At 38.7% G+C, this 25,446-nt stretch overlaps 1 long non-coding RNA gene across 1 annotated transcript; it reads left to right on the plus strand.

Annotated features, from left to right (window-relative positions):
* The first annotated feature begins 11,492 nt into the window (after positions 1 to 11,492).
* LOC121657434 lies at positions 11,493 to 22,327 on the plus strand. The gene is made up of 3 exons (XR_006013628.1): positions 11,493 to 12,062; positions 16,673 to 16,816; positions 21,190 to 22,327. It is a non-coding gene; the product is annotated as an uncharacterized LOC121657434 (long non-coding RNA).
* The last annotated feature ends 3,119 nt before the right edge of the window (positions 22,328 to 25,446 follow it).

A 25,446-nucleotide genomic window follows, 5' to 3' on the forward strand; every position in this document is an offset into this window, starting at 1 on the left:
GAAAAGAGAACATAATTTCCAAGAGGTCTAAATTTTTTAGCCATTTATGCAAACTAAGGGAGTTTAAACCACCAGTATAAGAGAAAACAATTTTTAGAGGTTCAGTTCAGGGAAAGCTTCAAAGACAGTTTGAATCTATCCGAGTTTAACCTAAAACTTCAGTTGTGCTTCTCAGAGGAACACTCTCTTTCGATGTATTTCTAAAGCTTGACTCCAGATAGAATTTCAAATATTGCAATAATGCCATATGAACAAACATGATGATGAAAAAAATCCCAGAATCATAGAAGAAACTGTAGGAAGGAACCCACATTGAGCCCAGCTCCTGGCCGTGTACAGCACCATCCCCAAGTGTCACACTGTATGCCTGAGAGTTTCATCCAAACACTTCTTAAATTCTGTCAGGTTTGGTGCTGTGACAACTTCTCTGGGGAGCTGTTCCAGTGCCCAACCACCTCTGGGTGAAGAACCTTTTCCTGATATCCAACCTAAAACTCCCCTGATACAACTTCAGGCCGTTCCCTTGGGTCCTGTCACTGGGCTCCAGAGAGAAGAGATCAGTGCCTGCCCTCCTCTTCCCCTCTCAAGGAAGTTCCAGACTGCAATGAGGTCTCCCCTCAGTCTCTTTTTCTCCACGCTGAACACACCAAGTAACCTCAGCCACTCCTCATACAGCTTCCCCTCAAGGACTTTCACCATCTTTGTTTCCCTTCTGTAGATGCTCTCTAATAGCTTTATATCTTTCTTATATTGTGGAACCCCAAACTGCCCCCAGCACTCGAGGTGAGGCTGCCCCAGCTCAGAGCACAGTGGGACAATCCCCTCCTGTGCCCAGCTGGTGATGCTGTCCCTGATGCCCCCAGGACATGCTTGGCCCTCCTGGCTGCCAGGGCACTGCTGACTCATATTCAACTTGCCATTGACCAGGACCCCCAGGTCCCTTTCCACAGCACTGCTCTGCAGCCTCTCATTCCCCATCTGCCCATACATCCAGAGTTGCCCCATCCCAGAATGGGATGGTGCAGAATCTGGCACTTTTCCTTGTTGAACTTCATATGGCTGGTGATTGCTTAGCACTCTAATTTGCCAAGGTGTCTCTGCCTTCAATGGATACTGCAGCTCCTCCCAGTTGCAAACTTGCTTGGTATCCCTTCCACTCCTGCATCTAAGTCATTTATGAAGATGTTGAAGAGCACAGGGCTCTTCAGCCAGAGATGGAGCCCTGTGGACTCCCACTGGTGACAGGTCACCAGTCTGATGTCACCTCATTCACTGTAACCCTTCGTGCCTCACCCATGAGCCAGTTGCTCACCCACCCCATGATGTGTTCATCCAGCTGTGTGCTGCACATTTGGTCCATAAGGATCCTGTGAGAGACATAATCAAAAACTTTACTGAAATCCAAAAAAAGTACATCCACTGGCTTCCCTTGATCAAGGGAACCCATAAGATGGGTTCCCTTGTCATAAAAGGAAATCAGGTTTGATAAGCAGGAATTCCCACTCACGAAGCCATGCTGGCTGTGACTGATGACTGCGTTGTCTTTCAGGTGTTTTTCAATACCTCCCTGAATAATTTTCTCCATGACTTTACCAGGCACTGAAGTGAGACTGACAGGCCTGCAGTTTCTGGGGTCCTTCTTCTTGCCCTTCTTGAAAACTGGGACAATGTTCGCCAGCTTCCAGTCAGCTGGGACTTCTTCTGATTCCCAAGACTGCTCAAAAATAATCTAGAGAGGTTTTCCTATGATGTCAGGTAGCTCTGAGGATTCTTGGATGAATCTCAACAACCCCCACAGACATAAGGATCCAAGTGGAGCAGCATAATGTTAGGGAAAGATGATGGCCAGTTGGAGATCAATATAATTTTCAATACCAAAAATACGTATGATTCGGAAAGTGACAATATATTCACAGCTTCACTACAAGAAACTGGTTTCTAAACAATTGGAAAAATGAATAGAAACACAGCTTAGATATATATTATTTTCTGTGCAAATTGCAGCATCCTTTCCAGTGGAAGTTCATGAATTTTGATGGTCCTTGACACAGGCAATGCAAAAGCCTGACTGTTTGTAGACAGAATAGGAAAACCTCAGATAGTCCTAAAGTTTAGGTAGAGAAGGGTCTGATTTTAATATATTGAGCTGAGTTTTACTGCATGTGAATTCCGAGCTAGTGAGGAGTGAATGAAAATCTGGAAGAATATGTTGTGATACTTATAATTTGTATACAGAATAAAATAAAAATGATTATCAAGTGACAGGATTTAGTCCAAATGAAAAATTTCTGCCCAAGAACAAATCAAGACTAAGACTGCATGTGCATGAAGTAGGTCCAAAGTGAAGTTTAATATGGTTGTTAGTAATACAGCAATTAGTGGTGTTGTCATAGAAACATAGCACCACTTTCATCTTTGTGTGAGGAAAGAGCAAGACCAAAGGATTTTTGGTGCTTAATGATCACTCAAGTGCAACATTTAAACTTCAAGTACCTGATGCCTAACCCTAAAATCCAAAACTGTACATGAAGTTCCTTTTTTGGATTTATCTTCACAGTCTACAAAGAAACCCCAAGCGTGACTTGCTGACATGTTTTCTCACCTTTGACAACAGACCCATGAAGATAGACTTAAGTATTCTGCTTATTCTTTCTCTTACTTTCTTTGGAAAACAAATTCTCAGTCTACAAATTCCTAAGCATTTTGGGCTTCTGGATGTTCAACACTGTACAAAACGAGAAAAAAAGTTAGTATTTTCAGTCAATTTTATGACACAGACATTGCCTAGTCTGGCGTTCAAATAGGGTCATTTTTTCTGTCCTTTACGGAGAAACTTGGAAACTGATTTATTCTCCATTACCACACATAATGAAGACTATTTATTTCTTTGGGTTTCTTATATTTAGTGCCTTAAATGTTTTGTTACCATGCCAAGATTAGAGAGTTGCTCAGATTGATGAGCACAGAGAAATCCTAAAACACTAGCAATGTGAACCATGTTCTTGAGTGGCTTCTGTAGGACACTCTGAGTAAGTATATTTGTAGCTAGGATTTACATTCTAACGACAAAGCAGATGGCTTAGTTTTATAAACTGGAAGCACACCATGGAACAGTCAAGCACCAAGTCTTGGCTTTGTAATCACAAGGAAAATCATTGCATGGACTTCATATAAGATGACCTTATCTTCCCATAAATGAAGAAATCTGTAATATCAAATGCAGGTATTTAGCTTATTTCCATGAGGCTAACCAAAAGCTACATTCTAAACAAGCTCATGAGAAATCAGGTTAGAAAGAAAAATATCTTCTCTTAAATGGAGCAAGAAACCTTAAGGTCAAAACTGAGGTCATAAAGAGGCTAATATGGGCTTAGCATGCAGTGCAGCTGCTGTATGCTGTATTTAGTCTGTGAATAAAAAGGAAGCTTTTGTTTCCACTACTTTTACTCCCTGCATGTTGCTAAGTAATTTCTTCATTCTGCTACTTAAACTTATATATATATCTGTGTCAGTTAACTCTAACATATATATATTTAGCAGCAAGATATTTACCTTAAAATATATGATTTCAGAAATAAACAGTATGATGCAAGTTTAATAGGATGAATCTCTTGAAAAATTATAATTCTAAAAGCACATGCTTTTTCAGTGGCAAACCCATTTCTTTTTGGTTGCTAAAATCAGTGTCTTCTGTCATGTGTTAGAATGGCATTAAATTCTTTATAGAGGAGGAATCAAAACCAGACCAATTTATGACTTACTTTAGAACAGAGGACCCAAGAAAACAAGCATAGTCTTGTAAGGAGTTAAATTGAGAAGAAATCAAATTAAAAAGCCCTCCTTAATACTATCTTCCTTTCTGACTCCACAGTGACCAATCAGACAACAAGGCAATCAAGGCTTTTTTGCAATGGACTCCAGGAAAAAAATTGAAAAAGACATGTTCCAGAGATGAATAGAGAGGATTGCCCAGATTAAATCCACCAAACAGAACCATGAAAAAAATCTAATTTCATAATTCAGAGTGTATTTTATCTTAGGGAAGTGCACTTCTACTCATTCTCAGTAACTCTGTAGTCCATTTCAGCCTCTATGCTTGAAAATCAACAGCACTTTAACAGGACTGTTGCCTGTACACATGCAACTGTCTGTTTAGAATTAGGCCAATAAATATTGACGGGGATAATTGTTCCTGCACTTGAACTGCAGAAGGACAGAACTGAAAGTACTAACTGACGTTTGCATTTGTGCTTGGTGATCACAGCTTGGTTTGAAAGCACTGGCATCCACTATTGCCTTCTGCACCTTGTTCTTCACATTACAGAGCACCACTGATCACAAAGATCAGTTTGATAAAATGTTGTAGCAAAGGTTAAATCAAACCATTTCAGCAGAATTATATCACATCTAAATAAATAAATACAATGGCAATGCATAATAGAATACATGTAATTGTCCTTTGGTAATTATATTTTTTTTGAAAGATCATCCATCATGATTTCTTATCATTCCAATGTTAAGTGTCACCTTTTGTCTCCACATACTTTACAAATTATCATCTTGATCAGCAAGATTTTGAAAGTCAGCTATGCACTGGAGGAGAGTTGGCTTTTCATTTCTTATATGTTTTCCATTAATTTTACTTTTTAACCTTTTTTTGTGAATCAGAAAGTTTGTGAATTCCTCTGTGTGTTATGCATCACAGGAGAAAATAGTTTACTCACACCCAGTTTTGTACTTCATTAGGTCAGACAATCCGGTTGATCAGATGAGGAGAACCTTATGCAATGATCATATAGTCTCCTGCATCACTTTACTCAGGCTTACTCTTTGCAAACTTGATTTGCCCAAGATGCATCAAGGTAAAAAGTCAGACAGTTCAGCTCAAGAAGACCTTTTAAGTGAAATGTACAGCACCCTTTGAGGAAATGCAGTCCTCATGGGGAAACATTCAGGGTGCATTAAAGAAAAAAATGCAATGGACTCTGTCTCTGCAAGCAGCTGTATGCCTGACATCCTCTGTGACTTTTATAGATAAGTGATGCATGAAACACCCATTCAGTTCCATAATTTGAATTATCTCTAGCTTGATAAATGACTGCTAAAGATGGTGTGTTTCTCTCTGTGGGAACAACATTTAAAATGTCTGGAAGTTATATCAATTTAAAAAATATGCTGCAGCTGTTAAATAAGGGTCTCCTCCACTGGCTCTGAATATGATGTCCATATATCAAAGACCTCTGACATTGCCTGTCACTCAAACTGGACACAGGGAATATGGGATTCCAGGCAGATGAGAGCTGAAACTGAAGCTCCAAACCCCTTCCTTATGCAAGTGATTAGGTGCAGCTGTTTTGCTTCACATTTTGGAACACTTGAACTCTGCAATCTGCCACGTTTTTACAGGACTGCATGTGCGGAGGGTAAAAAAAGTATCATACCCTGGCTAGACAGCAGATGTGGGGATAAAGAGAAGTCTACATTAAGAGAAAAAATAAATGAGAAAAAGATTTGAAAAAAGCACAAATTGAGAGGTCAGAGGAAGAAATTAAAGGGAGGCTATCAGAACAAGCAGAGGACATTAGTCTGTTTTCCTGAGATATAGGAAGTTAATTCTAAAAAGATTTTCCTGAAATGTTACAAAACCAATAAATTTACTCTTTAAAAACATCTTTCCACTTCTAAATCTGCCCAAAGGTAAAAAGTTTATAGAAACTGAAATGCCACCTCTACATTTGCCCATTTTGTATAAAAAATGTCTTAATCAACAATATTTCAGGAGGAAAACTCCTTCAGCTCAGATCAAAAATACATCAATGCTAGCCTACAGAGAAGAAATTATATGAAAAAGCCAACATTTTTGCAAACTCTCTTAGTGATCCTAATTTTCCTAACTCCAGGTCTGTATTGTAAAAGGAGTTTCTCAGAGAAGCCTATTTTATAAATTGATGAAACCCTTTTATTCTACATATTTGATCAAATACCTGTTTAAAGCCTAATCCTACTGCTCAGAAGCCTATGGGACATTTTTCCATTGGTTCCCATAAGATCAGGATCAGTGTTTTCAGAGACAACTTCTTATTGGTTCTACAGGAGAAATGATGGCAGTACAGCTTTTTAAAAAGCATGCATTAAATGAGAAGGATACTCAATGAAGAAATATAGCAATTCAATGTAAAAAGAGTCTGAAATGTAGTTAGGAAAAAAACTCTATTTGCAAACACAAACATAAGAGGAACTAGTATGAAGGAATTAAAAAAAAAGTTTACTGTCTCTACTGTTCACCAGTAGAGAGATTTAGTCAAAAACAACTCTTTGGGTTCCTTCTGTTGACTTTTTTATGACTTCAAGATGTTTGAGTAGAGGTGTTTCTCTGATTCACTGTGCAATGCAAAGAAAAAATTATATTGGACACTCAGACTGTCTTGGATGTCTTGATCAAGAAGGATTTCACAATGCAGAAGCCTCTGCCTCCTGGGACAACAAACTATCTGAGAAACAGTGATTCTTTGACTGCAGTGAATTCCCTCCATCATGAGAGCTGCAGCATGGCTGGAAATAGAGTTTGTTTAAATGAGCTTCCCATTTGCAGAAAAGCTTTACTGGGAGTTAAAACCTGAATGCTTTATCTTCACTGCTGCAAAGGTGTGGGACCTCTTTTCATCCTTCAGAATAGCAGATGCTGTCTATACCTGTAAGCAATAACAACTGTCACACTCTTCTTTACCTGAAAGAAGAATTGTGTGTGGGAGAGGATAGATTTCATCTGCTGTGGTTTAAAAGTTGTGATTGCTGAGCCCTCCTTCCACTCACATATTTTGCAACTTGAAAATAAAGCCCTAAGGGTTTCCTACATCAGAAAGTAAAGCTGACCTGTCTTTTACTTCCAAATAAAAAAAATATAAGTGTTTTCTTATTCCCCAATTATAACAAGGTTTCAAAGCAGGTTAACACCTACTGCTGGCTATGGGAGAAAAACAAAAAGGGCAAGGGGCAAGTGTGATATGAGTAAAGTTCTTATCTTGTGAAGAAAAGGAGAATTTTATCTCTCTTCTCATCATTTTGAAGGCTCATTTGGAAGGAAGATATTCTAAAAAAATTTTATCATACTTGATACCTTTCTTGCAACCCTACATGTAAGCATAAAATTAGAGCAACACATCCTCTGATGTCATGATCATGATAGGTTCAAAAATGATCTGAAATCACAACCAAAGAAGACAAAAAGAAAATGGTGGAGATTTTTAAATGTTTTTTTCCCAAGTGATCCCTCTGGTTTTAAAACACATTTGATTTGAAGGGATGGGGAGAGGAAAAAAAAACAAAGGAAAGAGAAGAGGAAGGGAAGGGAAGAGGAAGGAAAGGAAAGGGGAAGGGGAAGGGGAAGAGAAAGGGGAAGGGGAAGCGGAAAGAAAAGAAGTCTGCAGGTAGGACAGAGCAGAGTAATCTTAATTGGTTGTAGGCCAAAAGAGCAGCATATAGAAAAGAGGTCCTGTAAAACCCAATTTTATAAGATCAGATCTAGGAATAATTATATGTTCCATTGAGAAAAGAGATTGAAAAAGAGAGTATTCAAATTATCCAGAATTGGCAAGAAAATTTAGATTCAGTGTTAAAACATCCTCATTAAAGACAATGATGCCCTAAAACTGGTAAGCCATTTCACCAGTTTCATGTTGCATTGAAATTCTCAGGGTAAGGAGAAGAAGTTGTTGTTCAATAAGGTACACAACTGGAGAGGAAAGAGGTGATACACTGACAGCACCAAGCCAAACATGATCTTGGAAGGAGGTAAAGATAGAGAGTAAAGAAGAAAAAAACTAGGAGAAAGATTTCAATATAAAGATGACAACCAAGAGGCCAGAAATTGAAACTGATGGTGACAAAACAAATACAGAAAATATGTGGGTGGCTGCAGACCTTTGACCATGTAACACTGCAGAAGTCTGAGGTAGCTCCAAGGCAAATTTCTGAATATTTTTGAGGAATGACAGTTTCTTCACAGCATTGTATATGGCTTTCCTGGATCTATGATTCATATTTAAAAAAAATGTAAGAATAGGACAGGAACATGAAAAAGGACTATAAAATAATTGGAAGACACAATGACATCTGATGTCTGCTGATGTTAATCTTTTCACACACTTTGTGGAATCAGCTATTAGTTGAACTCTGGAGGGGAGAACTTCTTGGACAGAACTCTTTTAAATAGGGTAACAGAAGATTGTGAAAGCTGCAAAAGAACTCTGCTCATGGATGAAAGTATAGGGAGAAGGCAGTAAAGAGGGAGATGAATCATGGGTATGAAATGTTCATCGTTGTGGTGTAGGACGCTCTAAAATGGTGACTCAGGCCCCAACAGAGACTTGAAATGAGGTTGTCAGTTCTGTAGGGCTTGTTTAACTTCAGGATTTGTTATAAAATATCACACTGAAGTTTGCTTTCCCATGGACGGTCTGCAAAATTCTCAGTGTTGATTTGGAAAAGTAATTTTAACATTCCTACCTCTCATAATTCAACTGAGAATTGGAGATGCATGAAGGCAGAGAGAGAGGAGAAGAGTGTCTAAGTTAGAAACAAATGCTTCCACTTTTTTCAAAACCTCTTAGATTCATCTTTCTTTATTTACAAGACCTTCTTCCCTTTGTCTTTTCTCTATTCCTAAATGCTTTGTTTTTCTCAACTGTTTCTTCCTCCTTTCTAGTGTTTCTTTTTATTTATACTAGCAAACCTCCTTTTTTAAACTCCTTTTTTATACATTTTCCACTATTTTGTTCTTAGCTCTACATTAGTAGATACCTTTCCACTTTGGTCTTCTCTACCTTCTGTAACTCTCCTTTATTTATCTTTTATTTACTCCACTTTTTCACTACATTATCCATGCCAGAACTTCAGCAAAAGATAAAAGGGAAAACCCAGTACATAAATTAGAGATTTGATTGCAGTTCAAATGTAACTAAACAAAAATGCTTTTGCATTAGCCACAGTTACTAACAACAATAATAGTTGGCAATCTGTAGATTTTACTAGGTGAAAAACTTAGGTAGTCATGACAGACAGCATAGTAAAAATTGCTTTTCCTCATACAAGCTTGTGCAAAGTAGCACATCTTTTCTAGGCTTTTTCTTTTCTTCATTAATATGAAGTGAAAACTTTAAAATTACTGTAAAATATAGCTTGAGACACAAGTTAACAGATTTGTATTATTCTCTCCTAACCCCTCAATGAATATAATACCTTTTCACTTTCTGTTGTGAAAAGGCAGAAGTGAGAACATTTACTGATTAGAGAATTAATGCTATTCCATACAGATTGTTTTAAAGGATGCAATCATCCACGTTGCTGCTGTCACTAGAAGTGCAATACTGTGCAAGTTCGCACTCCAGTATGAGATATGCCACAGAGATATAGCATGTCTGCATGGAAATATTATTCTAACATACCTTAATTTTGTTCAATAACCACATTTTATAACCTTTGAATTGACTAGTATTTAGTGTTTGGCAATTAAATTATTGTAGCCAACCATCCATTGAAGTTAATTATCTGTAGATTGTGCTGGTCACTTTTGGTATGTTTTTTACTCTCTTCAGGACATGGTATTTTTCTAATTTCTTAATAGACTACATTTATAAATGCGACTACAGGAAACCTGTTATTGTGTGCATTACAGAAGAATAATTCATATGGCAGCAATCTTATTAGAGGCTGTGACGAACAACATTAAGTGTGGGCTATATTTAAGATGTCACTGTAGTTACTCTGATTTACACCAGCTGAGGATTAGGACAGATGTTAGATCACAAGGAATGGTAACTCCTTTAGATGCATCAAATCCTTTAAGGTATAGAATGTTGGTATAAAGCATATCTGATTTAAAAAACAATGTTTCTGAGAACAGTAAGGTAAGAATAACTGAAGATAGTACTAGTTACTCTTTACTTCATGTAGAACTCAGTTTTGTCCTGTACAGAAGGACCAGTTGTGAGGTCTTAAAGGCATTCCATTAGTGCAAAACAAAGTTTGAGAATGAAATGAAAATTAAAATCTATCACTCTTGTCAAGTAGCTTTCTCTGTGTTCTTTGTGTTCAATGAATGTAATAGAAATGATCAAAATATCTCCTGAAGAAGTGTTAATCCATCTATATTTGCCTACTTTTCTCTGCTGGGCCAGCATGGTTTACAAACATTAGCCCTTTAGCAATACGTCATATGAGCCATTCATGGAAATACAGGATGATAACAGAAACTGAATCTACAAATCTTTCAAGATCAGCGGGGAAGAAGTTACTCTGATTTCATATACTAGAGCTGACCGAATTAAAGGTTTTGATGCATACATGGTTTTGAACCAGAATATGGGCAATCCATGATGTCACTGCACTACTCACTAGGCAACAGCGTGGTGTTTGACTGGGAACAGACACTGGTCCTTTCCTGAGATAGAGTTGTAATGTCCCTGGAAAGCACCTCACTGCTGTGAGCACTTTTGCACGTTCCCCTCTCCAGAAGTGATTTGATACAGAACATTCAGCTTTTATAGCTCTTAACTTCCAAGAGGTGCTCCAGGAATGAATGAGTTTGATTTTTTTTTTTTTAAACTAATCTACTGTTGGGGTTTTAGTTTAGTCCTAGGTTTTTTTTTTTCCTATTAAAGGAATTTTTTCCCATATGCATGTTGCTAGCGGACAAATGGCTGTACTTAAGGAAGACAGAAGAGCTGCCCATTGAGGGTGGGGTGGGCCTGGCTACTTCTTTGTTTCACCTGGGTGTGGGGTCAGTTCGCTCTCGGTGTTCTCGGATGGAGAAGCTGCTGGTTCTTTTCGGCCATTTTTCTTTCTGTGGAGAAAGATCCCAGGACCCCCGGCCCACCTTCCCTGTCCCACTGGAGGCCGGGCTGTGGCCGCCCTGCCTCATCGCTGATTCAAGCCTTCGCTGTGTTGTAGCCATGCTCAACCTGCCCTGCCTGGACCTCCGGGGGGTTCCCCGCTTGGATACATCGCGTCTGCCACCTGGGATTTGTGCTCATCCCTGCTGCTCCAGCCTGCTGTTCCAGCCTGCCGTTCCAGCCTACTGTTCCTGAAGCTCCAGCCGGACACTGGGGCCAGCCGTCTGGGGTTTGCGAAGCCTTTGTTCCATCCCTTCCCCGGGATCCCAGGCCACCAGGGCCGCGTGCTCCCCGAGCTCGCTCCGGAGCGCCCCCTGCAGCCGCGGGGGAACCATCGCACCTGCCCTGCTCACCGGGAGCCGCCAGCGCCCCTGCCGGCTGCGAGCGGAACTGCACCCGAGGGGAAAGGGCCTGACAGCCGAGAAGGCTGGCACTGGGTTTGTGGTTCTGTTTGCTGTTACTGCCAGAGTTATTGTTGTTTTGTTTGACTGGTTATATATGTAATAGTAAAGAACTGTTATTCCTATTTCCCACATCTTTGCCTAAAGACCCTTAGATTTCAAAATTATAATAACTCGGAGGGAAAGGGGTTATATCTGCCACTTCAAGGGAGGCTTCTGCCTTCCTTAGCAGACACCTGTCTTTCAAAACCAAGACATCTACACAGTTGAAACGAAAGGAATTAAGACATTTTTATGCATCTTTAGGAGTTTGTTGTGTTATGCTGTTCTTTACAATGACAATGTCAAGCTTTCACTCATTAGTTTGATCCAAAATTTCAATGTGTGAGTCCATATAAGTATGGCTATTGAAGCAAGGATGTTGAAAGAGATAGTACAATAAAACAGTTACAACAGTTCAGTGAAAATAATAGCTGCAGAACTGGTATTTTTATTTGTGATTTTGAAGAACTTGGAGTGAAAGCATGTCTTCACTTTCTTGTCTTGTAGCTGAATTTTGAACTAGATGTAGTTGTGGGTGATGTCGCATGTTGCTTAGAAAAGAACCTCTCAATCTCTTAAACAAGTCTTTTTAAGCTGTCTGCAGGAACTCATTCAAATGCAAGTTCTGCACACGTACTCAGCCAAGCAGGACCAGAGATGACATGGGGACAGCAGCTTCACCTATTGGATGCAAAGGTCTGGAAACAGACTCAAAGTCATATATTAGATGGTAAGATGCCAATTCTCTGTCTTCTGTTTTTATCTGTATGTATGATACATTTGAGTCTTAATCTCTCAATCATTAACATACCTTCATCAGTAATACCTCCTGTCTCATCAGGACAGGGAAAACTAGATCTCACCATGTCTTCTGCAGAGCCATAGTCACTGAATTTGGCAGAGTAAGATAAGGTGAGGACCTTCCACCATGACAAGCAGAAAAATACCTACTTTGGGTAGGCACAGAAAACTTTTCCTGAAACAACAAAGAAAGGCAAAGTGTGTAATGTGCCCAGCTTCTCTAGGCTGAAGCATTTCTATTAATTCTATTAAAACAAGGTTAAAACAGGAACAGGTTTTTGGTGCCAAGAACTATTGCTATTGCTGTTGGTAATTGAGGCATGTGTGTAGAAACAGGTACTTGCAGAGTTGGACCTTGTGTTTAGAAGTGAAGAAAATTGTTATGAACACATAAAGAATATAAACGTCTTTTCTATGATTTACTAAAATCCTGAGGCAAAAATATTCAATTATACAATTGACAATAATATTCAGTCTTCGTTAAAATTTAAAAATGTGTACACAAGGAATTTGTAAAGAAAACATGCCTAAAAATTCCTTTTCTACTAGTATTTTGTCTGAAAAAGAGGTGAACCTGTTTTCACATAGTGTGATTATTTTTTTAATTAAAAAATTAAATATTTTTTAATACTTGCTAATAGATACAGCTAACATGTCTTAAATGGTTTTATTGCTTTTATACAAGCAGCATTGGCCTATGATTTCATGTTATTGTTGTCTTGCATGGAGTGACTACATCAGTAGACAAAGGAAGAGCTACAGATTGTATTTATCTGGATTCCTGTTAAGTCTTTGACACAGGTGGTCAAAACATTGTTCTGTCTAAACTGAAGAGAGATGGATTCAATGGGTGGTATATTAGATAAGAAATCTGTTGGATGGTCACATCCAAGAGGTAGTGATTAACATCTTAGAGTCCCAATGAACATCAGTGACAAGTGGTGTCCCTCAGGACTCCATGCTGGGACCAGTGCTATTTAACATCTTCATTAATGACATCAACACAGGGATTGAATGCACCCTCTTCAAATTTGCAGATGATGCCAATCTGAGAGGTGCAGTTGACACTCCTGAAAGATGGGATGCCATCCAGAGGGACCTGGACAAGCTTAAGAAGTGGCCCATGAGAATTTATTATTCACAAAGATTAATAAGACCAAGGGCAAGGTGCTGCGCCTGGGTTAGGGCAACTCCAGATATCAACACCGGCTGGAGGACGAACAGATTGTGAGCAGCCCCACCCAGAAGGACTTGGGGATGCTGGTGGGTGGAGGCTGGACATGAGCCAGCCACGTGCCTTTGCAGCCCAGAAAGCCAAATGTGTCCTGGGCTGCGTCCAGAGTAGCATGGCCTGCAGGTCAAGGAAGGGGATTCTAACACTTTAATCCACTCTCGAGAGACCTCACTCAGGTACTATATCCTGCTCTGGCATACCCAGAATAGGAAGGATATCAACATCTCTCCAAGAGGGAGTCCAGAGGAGGCCACCAAGACGATTAGAGGGATGGAGCACTTCTCCTAAGAGAAAAGTCTAAGAGAATAAGCCTTGTTCATCCTGGAAAAGAGGCTTCAGGGTACCTATTGTGGCCTTGCAATACCTGAATGAAGCCTGTACAACAGATGGAGAGAGACTATTTACAATGACAGTGTAGTGACAGAACAAGAGGGAATGGTTTCAAGATGAAAGAGATTATGTTTAGATTAAATATTAGGATAACTTTTTTACAATGAAAATGGTGAGGCAACGGAACAGGTTGCCCAGAGGGATGGTAGCTGCCCTAACCCTGGAAGCCGGGTTAAGTGGGGCTCTGAGCAGCCTGATCAAGTGAAAGGTGTCTCTGCCCTCCTCTCACTGGCAGAGAGGGTGGAATTAGATATCTCTAAGATCCTTTGTTGAAAGTCCCTCTCCAGCTCTCCTACAGCCCCCTTTAGGTATTGAAAGCTGCTTTAAGGGCTCTCCAGGGTCCCAGGTCTCTCAGTCTGTCTTCAGAGTAGAAATAGTCCAGCCCTCTGATTGTCTTCATGGCCTCCTCTGGACTCCAGCGATCTACTTCCTTCTTATGTCGGGGGTCCCAGAGCTGCACACAGTACTCAAGGTTGGGATTTACAAGAGCAGATTAGAGGGAGAATTACCTTCCTCACCCTTCTGGCCATGTTGATTTTGATATGGACTTGGACACAGTTTCTTCTTGGCTGCAACATCACATTGCTAGGTTGTGTTGAGGTTCTCATCCAGCAACACTCCCAAGACCTTCTTCTCAGAACAGCTTTTAATCCATTCTACATCCAACCTGCATTTGTGCTTGGGATTTCCTTGACCCATATGTAGGACCTTGCACTTGCCCTTGTTGAACTTCATAAGATTTACACAGGCCCAGCTCTCAAGACTGTCAAGCTCCTTTTAAGTGATACCATACAGCCACTCACACTTCGAGTGATCTATCCATCAAATCTATCCCTCACCATTTTAGAGATAAAGATGTAATGCAGGACAGGGTAAGTGCTTTGCACAAGTCCAGGCAGAGGACAGCAATTGCTCTTCCCTCATCCACCAGTGCTGACTCCCTGTTGTAGAATGTATCATGCTCATTACACAAGTATGTACACATTTAGCAATAGAAATTCTATAATTCTCTAATTTTGACAGCAGTCAAAATACTCAGTCTTTTTTTTTGTTGGGACAGTCTCTGACGGGGATTTTATTTTAGTGTTTCTTACACTACCTTAGGACCAGTGCATGATTTGTTCTTAATGAAAGCCACAAAACATATTTGCAAATGGACATTTAAGACCTTAAAACTGGCAATGAATACATTCAAGATATGAGTTGGAAACAAAGAAAAAGTTAAAGTATCGCTAAGTCCCACAAACCAAGATCCTGAAGATTCAAGAAAGCTAAAAGAAGACACATAGTGAACATCTCCTGAAAATATGAACTGTGGTATTTCATAGAAACTACTAGGAAGGTATCAGTTTGCACCTGACTGAGCTCAGTAGGTGAAGGCAAGTCAAGATCCTAATAACAGTGTGGCACTTTTTCTGAGAAAGGAGTGTGGATGTGGCTGTGCTGCTTTTCAGCATTGTTAGATTGCAATGGTTGGTTTAGCCTGGTTAACTGTTTCAATAATGCTGTACTAGTTAATGGTTTCCAAGACAGGTTTCCATGGTTTCCCACCCTATCCCACCCCTCTACTGAATACATTTGCATGTATTGGAAAGGAAGTGTGAGCTGGAATGTGTGTTGCTACCAGCCCTGGGGCTGTGTTATTTCACGTACATAAGTCTCTCCAGTCCAGCACGTTAGCACAGGAAACTTAAAAGAGTCTTTCCTTTTTCAGAGACAAAAAATCATGTCAAATTAATGGCATTTTTTTAGTTAATAGTAGGGTTTCTTCCAAAATAATTATATTATGGATTTCTTTACGTGATGCACAGTGGAAATGAGAAGGGGGACTTCTGATTTGAAAGCCAACATTTCTAGGTACAAGTGTTTTCCCCACTTTGTTCATACTTCAGAGAAAATACACTGCAAATACATATAACCTATGCTATTATCAGAGCTCCAGATGTATCTGGACAATGCTCTTGGGCACATGGTGTAATTTTTGGTGTGTCCTACACAGGGTCAGCAGTTGGACTTGATGATCCTGATGGATTCCTTTCAATTCATACATTCTATGACTTTATGATTCTAAGGAAAACACTCCAGCTCTCTTGTTTCTTGAGGAACAATTAGTGTCCTGGGTTGGCAATAAAAAAGCACACTAACCCTGTGCCACACAAAATTAAGTATACAGAAGATTCTAGTGTTTGTTGTGGTCTTAATTACAAGCCTTGGACAAAAGGGTCATATATCATCCATAGAACTTTGAGGGTAACTTTGTTGGTTTATTAATCGTACTGTAGTATCAGATCATAAAAATTTGAATGATTTGGTAATGGGATTTGGTAATGCTCTGATTAATACATGAACAGGAGAGACAGATTAACAATACCATAAATTCTGATACACTGATTCCTCACTTCAGCTTTAGCAACTAATCACATGCCGTTTCAATTTTTTCACGTTTGGCAGTCATTCTTTCCAATGGAACAATAAGCATTAACACAATAATCTGAAAGAAGCTTATAAAAACATGGTTGACATAAGTTCTTTCTATTAAGCAATATTTGACATTACAATAGCATTTTTGTTTTAACCATACTAACTTCTGCAATTAAAAGATGTTGATCTGAACACCTTAAAAATACTTTCGAAGTTTTCATGCTCTACTAATATATCAAATCATTGTTAGTCCAATAAAGTAATGCTATTTTGATATAAATACATGAAAAATAATGGGCAGAAGGGATTAACGAGCATTGATGAAAATGAGCTCTTCTGAATTAAGCAGTGCTTTAAATTGGAGACGCCTAGTTGAAGAATGATGCTATAATTGGTGCTGTTTCTAATAGTGTCTTGACTTCATGCAGAACTCCTCACTCGGAGATTCCCAAACACTTTAAAGAATCGGTAAATATCATACTTATATTTTGCAGGTCATGAATGGTGAGACTGAAGCCATTCAGTCTAAAGCTGAGAAACAAATTGACCAAAGAAAAAGAAGAATCTGTGTAAGAGTTGGTATTAAAAGTTCCCGTCCTTTCTGTCCATCCTACAAACCCCACAACCCTTAAATAAATGTAAGTAGTATGCTTTTTTCTTCATTTCTACCATGCACATTTTAGTTCAGCTTGGTCTGCTATTCCATCGGCTATACTAAAAACATCAAACATGCAAGTGTCCTGTGCATGCTAACTTATGAATAGAGAGTCTGGATAACTTGCTTAACTCTTTTACATTGCCTGGATGAAAAGTTATATAAGATCAATAGATGCACTGTGCAGGTTTTACAGTGGAAGATGTGTGTCTCACACACCCTCTTGCCCCCCAAAGCTGTAAGTGGGTAGTTGTCCTTGCGAAGAAACTTCCTCCTACAGTGGAACCATAGCTTGTTGGAAAGAGTAGCCATTTATCACAGCCCTAAATGAAAGCATCCCTTGGACACAAATGTCTTTTTCTTCCTTTGTCTGATTACTGAGGGGAAAAGTGAGAAGGAAATGTCAAAACAGTGAAACAGTGGTGTCTAGAGAGCAGTCACTTTGGGCTCAACCAGCTTTTGTGAAGGCCTGGATGATTTGTCAAATGGTTGTGGCATAAGTCAAGCTCTGAGGTTGAAAGGTCTTGACCTAAGGAGTGTTGAAATCAGGCAGTATAAGCAAGAGGGCTGCTAGAAGTTTCAGCTGTAGTGGAGATGAACAATGATGGGTGCTGGACAAAACAAAACCTGATTTGCATAATTCAGGTAAGGAATTTTATTGAATCTGACAAGTATGTGACAGGCTGAGAAAGAGAAAAGAACATGCTCTTGCTGGGAACCTTCAAAGCTCTTGTTAAGGTATGTGGAAATAAATGACAGCTAATCTCTTCACTAAAAAAACTGTAAACAATACCATTTTACACAGGGCTCACCCATGACCTTTTCATAGATCAGACTATCCACTTTCAGGCCAGGCCACAGAACTTATCACAAACAATGCAGTGAATTCATACTGTGCAAGAAGAGCTTTACTTCTCCCAGCTGCTTCTCATAGAGTTGCTACTTGCTTTGGCAGGTATGTTCAGCAGAGACTATCACTTACATCTGGTGCATAACCTGTCCTGGCAAATGGAAAAATGACTTTTCAAAAGAACTTTTGGGTTTTTTTTGTTTGATTTTTTATTTTGTTTTAGATTTTTTTTACAGTTTTGGCTGGGATATATCATACTGCAACTACAAGTCTCAAGCTAAAATGTCATAAGGTGGTAAGACAACTTTTCTGTGCTGAGACCTGCTGATATCATTAAAGTCACCAAGACTAATAAAATCCTTCATTAATCTTGACATGCCAAATTTCCCAGAATTTTTTTAAAAAAAATTTTAACCATACGCCTCTAAGTCTTCTCTAGGTAAACAGTAGTGTTTAAGGAAAATATATAATTTGTGCTTTCAAAATACATTTAAAATCCTAACTACCAGCTTTAGAGAATAAAATCTTTGTATTCAACTTTCTTTCAAAAGCACTAAGACAAATATAACCTTAATGCACATACAAAACCCAGAAGCAATGGTTGAAAATGAAATCTAGCCTTTGTATGATGTTTAATCTGATCCAATAAAATAAAAAATGACCTTGCAGTCAAGCAAGAGCTTTCTTTTTGTGAATATCTATATTCTTAAGAGATCTTTCTTAATACTGAATTGTCTACAAAAACTTGATATCTATATAAAGAGGTTTCTTGCCAGATACAGACCTCTAAGCCTGACAAAAAACCAATTTGTTGTACAGGCTGCTGAATGATTGGAAGGAAAGCTCAAAACCTAGACAAACATAGTGCAAATGTGACTTTCAAGAGCAGAAATTAAACTCTAAAACTCTTCAAATAAATACAAAAACAAAGATTAGGCTGACTTTGTTGAGCATGAGGCACAAAATCCCCAAGCACTTCCCTGGATTACTGGCACAGTGATTTCTGCAGTGTATAGCACACATGTTTTTTACCAATCTGAGGATCTTTCAATCTAATGGGAAGCAGTTAAGAGTCCTTGCTGGATCAGCCCTGGATCTTGGTTTTATAAGTAGTCAATGCATAATTCACAAGGCTTAATGAAGATTCCAATTCATGACAGCCAACTGGCTCTGTAGGTCACACTTCCCGGTCTCATATAAATAAAGAATGAGGTACTGGAAAGCATACCAGCTGAACCTTACTGAGTGCCAAAACTATGCATGTTAATGAAGCACAATAGAAGATATACTTGACTCTCAGGAAGTGCTTCTATTGTTTTCCAGCTTTAGAGACAGAGAGGAAAGGTTTTGTGGTGCACCTTTCAATGTACCACACCAAGCACAGTGTGATGCTTCCCCTCAAGGCAGAGACGCAACCAGATTGTCGCAATGGCATTTCATATCCAGCCTCATCAGGTCTCTGAAATCCTCTGTCATTCCCACCTCAACAGTGAAATCCATGCTGGAAATATCCCCACCTTCCTCTCCCATGTTCCTCTGCAAGTCTCCATTTGGTAACTAGGAAGTGCTTCAGAAGTGTTGTTCTTTTATGTGCTCTGTTTAGTCCTTGGAACAGGATGAATGGTAGCTTAGATGAATGCATTTGTGCCATTTTGCTTGGCCCCAGACGATGTTTCCTCACTACCATGACATCTGAACAGAAGGAGAAAACATCTCCCTTTTGTGGCAAGCTAATTTAATTTGTACCTTCCACCTAGGGGTACATATGTTTGTCTGTCTTTTTAAGCTGTCTTTGCCCACTTTCTTTTCTCACGGGAAACCCTGCTGAGTCAAAAGCAGGATATTGTTTAGTCCTCTAACTTTATTTTAAAGTAATTTAATTTTAAGCATGCTTACTCCCACCCTAAAGCGAAGCAACTATAGGAGCTTCAGTGGGACAGCCTTAATGACTTTTGCAGGTCTCTTGTGCCAGAGACATCAAGGGCTGGTTGTTATGGAGGTATTTGTCTTTTAAAATAAATGCTTTAAAACAAGACCTCTCTTTTGCAGTTTCCTCAAAATGTGTTTCTTTATTTTCAAAAATCTGGCAGTTTTGCACATTGACCTACCACCTTTAAAAACCAGCATTATGAACATTGACCTTTGCTTTTGTTGATCTGGTGTTATATGCGATTTGACTTCTTTTTGTCTGAAAACGTTGTAAAAAGGATTTAAAATAAACAATGAATGCATTTCTTTATGACAAATGGCAGTGAAATATGAATGAATATGAATGAATATGAATGAATATGAATGACTCAGATGACTCAGAATTTGCATCTTCACCATTTATACATGACTTCTTTAAATTGGCAAACATATTAAGTTAAGAGCATTATTTAATCCAGTACTGGAAATTTTCTATAATTAAAAAAGCAATGTAAGGTAGAGAGTGTGAAAACTGAAATCACAAATCATCATTTAAAACCCATTTTTCTTATAATAGCATCACAACTTCTTTTATTTAAACTTCGTTATTTCATACTAATTTTGCAATGACACATGCAAGAACCTATGAATTAAGCACATTCTTGCAATTTCTTTCCTTAAAAAAAAATCCTTTTCATTTATTACCAGGTAAATATTATTTATCCTGTCAGATAAGAAAGAGAAAATGTATAACAATTAAAATGAAAAAAACTATATTTTTAATATATGCAATAATAAATATCACAATACTGATTTCATCTGCAGCTACCAGTTATTTGCTATTTGCAAATATATATCATTGTAACAGTGTTTTTGCCCAATAATTTGACACTCTGTGTTCTGATCAGAAATGTGCATTTCTGTCACATTCAAAACCCAAGTGTTCAATGCTTAAACCTATAAAATGTATTTCTAAAATCTGCAGTAATAAATATCACAGAAAGAGTGACTTTGTCTGCAGTTACCAGTTCTTTGGTTCTTTATTTGTCCTTTGCATAATATTTTATCAGTGCATTACTGCAACGATTTGCACTCTGTATTCTGGTCAGAATTATGCATTTATCATCAGCAAATCACAGGGAAACAAGTCTTGGAATCAGTCACGGCATTCAGAAAGATTATCATGACAGTATTGCAGTTTTGCTAAGAAAATTTTCCGCCATTCTGTTTATATTGCCTTTATGGTTTGTTTTTTAAACAAGCTGCATTTGTTAGGAAAAGGAAGTAGCTCTCTTTATTCAAACTTATGGTTTGGAGTCTAAATATGCAATGTCATGACAAACAAATAGCAGCCAATGTGTGCTCCAGAGAGAAAGGTGAAGGTGCAACTGCATTGCCTGCCCAGTGTATAAAATGCACAAGGTACAAAATGGACAAAATGGCTTCCTTTGCCTGTGTAGAGGATTGTTCAGCCAGAACCCAGCATTCCCATTAGCTTTGTAAGATTTTCCATGAGCTTTGACAATAAAGGGAGTAATTCCTGGTGTGGGATTGGTATGGAACTTAAAGATCATCTTGTTCCAACTCCTCTGCCACAGGTAGCGACATCCCTAAGCAGATGTGGATCGGGATGCAAAGCTGAAGTGCAGTTGGTGTACTGCATTTCTGTGACGGTTCACCAGAAGCTGAATCCTACCTGCATGCCTTGCTTCACTCTGCCTCCCAGCCAGGATTTGGACCTCAAAAACCTTGCCTGGACAGGTGTGCACCTCAGATGTTAACAAATACATGGAAGCCATGATAGCCCATGGTAGGGCCATCTGGCCTTTGTATATCACCAGAAAAACCTGAACCAAGGTGCAAAGAGAGAGAAAATGTTAAGAAAGAAAGGGATTCCAAAGTACTTAGAATTTCACCTACTGACCTCTGCAGTTCACAGTGCTTCAAACAACTTGCTTTGAGGTCTGGAGCTTTCACTTTAAACTCAAAAGTTGGCTCTCAAGACCTTACCTCTGATAAGGATGGAAAACTTGGTTAGCAAAATGCCTTAAGCATTTGCTTTGTTTTCATTGTTATGCAGTAAATTTTCCTCTTTAAGAGTTATAAAGTGCTCCCAAAATGCCTGGTGTTAAGAAGATAGTTATCTTTAGGGCTATAAAAAGGTATTTCCAGCCTTATTGCTGAACTGTGTAAATCAAGGCCATCCACCTTTCCATTAGAAGCTAAGCTCTTAAGGCCTATAGGGACAAAGGGCTTGGTTGTTTATGCAGCAACAACATCTGCTTACACTCAGCCTCATTGTCAGGGAACTGTTGGTTAAAAGTGTAGGATCTCCTTTCTCTCAATTTCATGCTGTATTATGTTTCATGCGGGAATATCTAGTCTCTGAGACTTGGCCACTTCTTTAATCTGCTGGATTTTAAGGATATAACTGCTTGTAGTGACAATCCAGTCATCAACTCCCTAGCAGTCTGGAGGGCATTTTGATGGACACTTGAAAAATTTCTTTTTGATACCTTTCTGCAAAGTATTAGCTTTCCTGTGCTGCTCTGAAGCTAAAACTCCTATGTAAAACCTCTCTGGTTCAGTTTAAGGTGAAATGGTGTTTGGGTCTGAATTTCTCAAATACTAGATGCTCACAAGGAAAGACTGTTAGTTACACTTAAGCCACAAAATGCCAATACATCCGCCAGACTCTGTGATTAGTACTACCATCTAATAAAAAAAATTTCTGAGCTTTGCTTGTTGACTCATTTTTTTTTCCCATCTGCATCACTAATGCAGCCAAAAGAGAGAACATCATGTAGCTGATCGGTTTTTGTGAAGAGAAGACACCTGAAGAATAGAAACTGCCCCCTGCAAATTAGTAAGGTTTCATTTGGCTACTCGCTATCTGTTCGTCAGCAGGCACTCATAGATAGAAAATTACATTTGGATAGTCAACACTGGTAAATGTTCCTGAACATTGGTAAAAGTTCTTGTCCCTAAACTGCAGGATATTGTGGATTCAGACATTGTTCTCTACAGCCAGAAAATAAAGTCAGAATAAACCCAAGACATATTTGCAACTTACATAAGAAAGCCATGATGCAGCTTACAGACATGACTGTTTTTCCTTGAAATGGTATCTTCGTGGTATTATACTAGTTAATTTTGCTGCAGCACCACAATTCATATTTTAATAATGTTGTTGAAACCACAGTGTAATGCATGAAAAGATATCAGATTTTGCACAGGAAAATCGTGTAAAAGGTGGCATTTATTTAGGTATACATATATGTGTATATATATATATATATATATATATATATGTATGACATTAATGTGTACTCCCATGGCCTAAAACTTTAAGAAAAAAAGAGAATACAGTTGCAAAGGAAACTCATGGCAGGGAGGTGGGGGCAAAGTGCAGGCAAAATAAAATAACATCTCAATGGCCAGGAATCTGAAAAGCATTTCAGGGAAAAAAATGCCACAAGCCAACAACCTTCTAAATGGGAGCAGTGGGTGACATAATGATTTTTGACTCAAAGGCTGGTCAGTCAAGCCTCCAGATATTACCACCGCTTGCATCATGCATTGTTTTAAAAGCAAACAAGTCATGCCTAAAATAGTTCTATGATTTCAAACCGTTTCTCCTGACTTGAAAGCTTGTTGCTTTGATAATTAAAAACTTTTAATTTTTTCTGTAAAAGTGCTCATGCATGATGGAAATAAAAGTGCTTATCTTTTGGAATTTTAACTTAAGCAGTTTTTCTCTCCCCTGGTATTGACATACACAGTTATTTGTAAAGAACAATTCTAGCCCTGCTGGGTCCCCACTTTACATAGGTGAATGCATCACTAAACTGTCCAGCTTCCTCAGCCCTGTTTCCTGTCTTGTCTATTTCCCTGACTAACTTAATCCCCATTTTCTGCAGTTTGGTTTACTCCTCCTCAGAGATACATAATATACCGAGATATTACAGAGTACATTCAGAGTACATTACAGGTACTTTCACCAACGCCCTGGATGGATTTATTGATACTCCTATTTCCTAGCACATCTGATGTTACACTTGCATTTTTCAGAGCTATGTCAGTGAGGTCTTCTTCCTCACCTGCTTCCTACTCTCAGTCTCCTCTGCCTACGCACAAATGCCTGTAATCTATATGCCTAGACTTGGATTTTGTACTATTAAATTTGAACCAATTTCTACTAATTTAGTCCAGAAACCCACAAATCTTTTGCCACAAAGAAAAAAGAAACATCCATCTCTTCAGAAGATCATATGCCACTTCCAAGTGGTTTGTACCCATGCTTTATGTTGAGCATCTTGTGCAAGGATTTTACTTTGCTGGTTACACACTCCTTTATTTCTTTCTCTTTTTCCTTTATCATGTATCTTTTATGACTTAATTTTCATCTCCGACAGAATTAAACTAAAGGGAGAGATATCACGCTATTTATTCAGTATTCTTTACCTACAGTAGCAGCTTCCATAAACCTCATTTGCAGAATGGCTGCTACATGTTTCACCAGCTCTACAAGCAGGATGTATGTTGAAGCTTTAAGAATTTTAAGTGTTTAAAAACTTAGTAGTGATTAAGTTTTGAATCCAGTGCAGTGATTCAGCTGCCTCCCTTCTGAGGACATGTGTTCCTAAAACAAGATCTTGAAAAAATACTTTCCTAGTATCTTCTTGCAGTACATTCTCGAGAAGGATTGATACAGCATTTTGTTATGTATTTTAAGATACATAGACATCTCTCTCTGTCTACATCAGGAATAACTCCTAGATAAAGGAATAAACTTAAGCTGATTCAATATCAAGATACTCAAGAGGGTTGCTTGTTTGTAACTTTTGCTTTACTTTGCATACAGAGAATTTGTACCTGTTAACAGAATGAGCAGACTTAAGCATTTCAACCAGTAAAACAGAGTCAGCAAAGGGAGTCCACTACCTTCACATGGGACATGTAGAGTTTGGTACTTGCACCCCTGAATGGAAGTTTTGCATCATTAATCTACTTGTGTCCATGTGGATAAATACGTGGTGCCATGCCATCTGTGGTTGGGAATAGAGTACAGGGGTTCAAGATGAAAGAAAGAATCAAAGGATCAGATTCCTGGCAGGGACAAAGTATGGCAGTACTTCTGCAGCATGTAAAGAAATATTTGCATGTGTTATTTCCTTCACTTGGACAGACAGCAGATCTGTCTTTATCAGAAATTTCCTCCAGAACAAGATCTCTGTTCTGAGTGAGATATGATGTTTTGTTTTCTTGAATTCAATTCCAGTGCATTATCACCCAGTAGTTTATTGCTCCTGAGGATATTTTCATGCAGTCTGCCTCCATTCATGGACAGCAGCTGTTCTTCCTTATTCTTTCTTTTTTTTTTTCCCCCTCTTTGATCACTTCTCCAACATATTTTAATTAAATGGAAAAGAAAAATAATAAAGAATGGTATAATGGTAAAGATGGTATAATTGAAATTGTTCTTCATTAACAGCCAAGTATACCACTACATTTTCCCACTGTGACCATGCTGGTCATTGCATTGGGTAGATGATGGTAGGGAAAAGCTATCTACTCCCACAAGAAGAAGACACAGTCTTTCAGATATTTTGGTTTATCAAGTAGTATAGATGATATTCTCATCACTATCACAGTCTCCCTGGGATGCCTGTATAATATGAACCTCAAATCTGTAGACATTTTTTTAGAGATGTTAAAGACTGAATGCACATTCCTGTCCAGTCTGGACTGCCAGTTCCAGAAGTCCAAGTTGCTACTGCTGGACAGTTTTGGGAATGTTGAGAACACATGCCTTTGGTTGTGACTGGAAATAGGCATGGAGATATTAATTCTGC

This window comes from Corvus kubaryi, unplaced genomic scaffold (assembly GCF_017639235.1).
Source record: "Corvus kubaryi isolate FWS band 111438036 unplaced genomic scaffold, C.kubaryi_AGA036_p1.0 split1-37296, whole genome shotgun sequence".
NCBI classification, from domain to species: Eukaryota; Metazoa; Chordata; class Aves; order Passeriformes; family Corvidae; genus Corvus; species Corvus kubaryi.